Here is a 2,500-nt window from a genome sequence, read left to right as displayed (position 1 = left end):
CGTACCCAGGCTGGTATGGCCGTAAGCGAGAAACAATCTCTTGCTACAACATATATAGTCAAAGTGAGTCTGATAAAACAGATATTTAGTCAATTCATCATTAAATGCTTAATACAAGGCAGTGTTGCTGATGAAATAGTGCAAGAGCACCCCCTCGTGGACAAAATGCTTACAGCACCTGGTATTCCCAGGCGGTCTCCCATCCAAGTACTAACCAGGCCCGACCCTGCTTAGCTTCCGAGATCAGACGAGATCGGGCGTACCCAGGCTGGTATGGCCGTAAGCGAGAAACAATCTCTTGCTACAACATATATAGTCAAAGTGAGTCTGATAAACAGACATTGCATTTTCACCAATTAGATAAGCAGCTTGAACTTTGTGTCACTGAAAAAGTAGAAGAAATTATAAACACTGTTCCCATCACTTTTTAGCACAGGTAGTTGGATAAAATACAAACTTTATTTCCTTTCATCATTTGAACAGGGCAAAGGAGCACAAAGCACACACAAGCTGCATTCAGCAACAATATTCTTGTTTGTCTTATAAATACAAGGCAGATGCTAATTGAAAACACAAGGAAATTTGATCCTATTAAAAAGGCAGGAAGCTGCATTTAGTCAATTCATCATTAAATGCTTACTACAAGGCAGTGTTGCTGATGAAATAGTGCAGGGGCACACCCTCGTGGACAAAATGCTTACAGCACCTGGTATTCCCAGGCGGTCTCCCATCCAAGTACTAACCAGGCCAGACCCTGCTTCGCTTCCGAGATCAGACGAGATCGGGCGTACCCAGGCTGGTATGGCCGTAAGCGAGAAACAATCTCTTGCTACAACATATATAGTCAAAGTGAGTGTGATAAACAGACATTGCATTTTCACCAATTAGATAAGCAGCTTGAACTTTGTGTCACAGAAAAAGTAGAAGAAATTACAAACACTGTTCCCATCACTTTTTAGCACAGGTAGTTGGATAAAATACAAACTTTATTTTCTTTCATCATTTGAACAGGGCAAAGGAGCACAAAGCACACACAAGCTGCATTCAGCAACAATATTCTTGTTTGTCTTATAAATACAAGGCAGATGCTAATTGAAAACACAAGGAAATTTGATCCTATTAAAAAGGCAGGAAGCTGCATTTAGTCAATTCATCATTAAATGCTTACTACAAGGCAGTGTTGCTGATAAAATAGTGCAGGGGCACACCCTCGTGGACAAAATGCTTACAGCACCTGGCATTCCCAGGCGGTCTCCCATCCAAGTACTAACCAGGCCCGACCCTGCTTAGCTTTCGAGATCAGACGAGATCGGGCGTACCCAGGATGGTATGGCCGTAAGCGAGAAACAATCTCTTGCTACAACATATATAGTCAAAGTGAGTCTGATAAAACAGATATTTAGTCAATTCATCATTAAACGCTTAATACAAGGCAGTGTTGCTGATGAAATAGTGCAAGAGCACCCCCTCGTGGACAAAATGCTTACAGCACCTGGTATTCCCAGGCGGTCTCCCATCCAAGTACTAACCAGGCCCGACCCTGCTTCGCTTCCGAGATCAGACGAGATCGGGCGTACCCAGGCTGGTATGGCCGTAAGCGAGAAACAATCTCTTGCTACAACATATATAGTCAAAGTGAGTGTGATAAACAGACATTGCATTTTCACCAATTAGATAAGCAGCTTGAACTTTGTGTCACTGAAAAAGTAGAAGAAATTATAAACACTGTTCCCATCACTTTTTAGCACAGGTAGTTGGATAAAATACAAACTTTATTTCCTTTCATCATTTGAACAGGGCAAAGGAGCACAAAGCACACACAAGCTGCATTCAGCAACAATATTCTTGTTTGTCTTATAAATACAAGGCAGATGCTAATTGAAAACACAAGGAAATTTGATCCTATTAAAAAGGCAGGAAGCTGCATTTAGTCAATTCATCATTAAATGCTTACTACAAGGCAGTGTTGCTGATGAAATAGTGCAGGGGCACACCCTCGTGGACAAAATGCTTACAGCACCTGGTATTCCCAGGCGGTCTCCCATCCAAGTACTAACCAGGCCCGACCCTGCTTCGCTTCCGAGATCAGACGAGATCGGGTGTACCCAGGCTGGTATGGCCGTAAGCAAGAAACAATCTCTTGCTACAACATATATAGTCAAAGTGAGTGTGATAAACAGACATTGCATTTTCACCAATTAGATAAGCAGCTTGAACTTTGTGTCACTGAAAAAGTAGAAGAAATTACAAACACTGTTCCCATCACTTTTTAGCACAGGTAGTTGGATAAAATACAAACTTTATTTCCTTTCATCATTTGAACAGGGCAAAGGAGCACAAAGCACACACAAGCTGCATTCAGCAACAATATTCTTGTTTGTCTTATAAATACAAGGCAGATGCTAATTGAAAACACAAGGAAATTTGATCCTATTAAAAAGGCAGGAAGCTGCATTTAGTCAATTCATCATTAAATGCTTACTACAAGGCAGTGTTGCTG

At 41.5% G+C, this 2,500-nt stretch overlaps 6 non-coding genes across 6 annotated transcripts in view; all 6 read right to left on the bottom strand.

Moving 5' to 3' along the window:
• LOC145854024 (5S ribosomal RNA) overlaps nt 1–27 on the bottom strand; it is a 119-nt gene extending 92 nt beyond the window's left edge. Inside the window, exon 1 of the ribosomal RNA XR_014374909.1 lies at nt 1–27. This exon is cut by the window's left edge and continues 92 nt beyond it. This is a non-coding gene — a ribosomal RNA (5S ribosomal RNA).
• Nucleotides 28–166: 139 nt separating this feature from the next.
• On the bottom strand, nt 167–285 carry LOC145854023 (5S ribosomal RNA). Its single transcript, XR_014374908.1, has one exon. It is a non-coding gene; the product is annotated as a 5S ribosomal RNA (ribosomal RNA).
• A 409-nt stretch (nt 286–694) lies between these two features.
• On the bottom strand, nt 695–813 carry LOC145850568 (5S ribosomal RNA). The gene has a single exon (XR_014372416.1). It is a non-coding gene; the product is annotated as a 5S ribosomal RNA (ribosomal RNA).
• Nucleotides 814–1,222: 409 nt separating this feature from the next.
• Nucleotides 1,223–1,341, bottom strand: LOC145882205 (5S ribosomal RNA). The gene has a single exon (XR_014393772.1). It is a non-coding gene; the product is annotated as a 5S ribosomal RNA (ribosomal RNA).
• A 139-nt stretch (nt 1,342–1,480) lies between these two features.
• On the bottom strand, nt 1,481–1,599 carry LOC145882424 (5S ribosomal RNA). Its single transcript, XR_014393992.1, has one exon. It is a non-coding gene; the product is annotated as a 5S ribosomal RNA (ribosomal RNA).
• Nucleotides 1,600–2,008: 409 nt separating this feature from the next.
• LOC145857687 (5S ribosomal RNA) lies at nt 2,009–2,127 on the bottom strand. The gene has a single exon (XR_014378588.1). It is a non-coding gene; the product is annotated as a 5S ribosomal RNA (ribosomal RNA).
• Nucleotides 2,128–2,500: the final 373 nt, after the last annotated feature.

Source organism: Salmo salar, chromosome 08, assembly GCF_965601325.2.
Source record: "Salmo salar chromosome 08, fSalSal1, whole genome shotgun sequence".
Taxonomy (NCBI): domain Eukaryota; kingdom Metazoa; phylum Chordata; class Actinopteri; order Salmoniformes; family Salmonidae; genus Salmo; species Salmo salar.
This window is presented reverse-complemented; position numbering and strand designations above follow the sequence as displayed.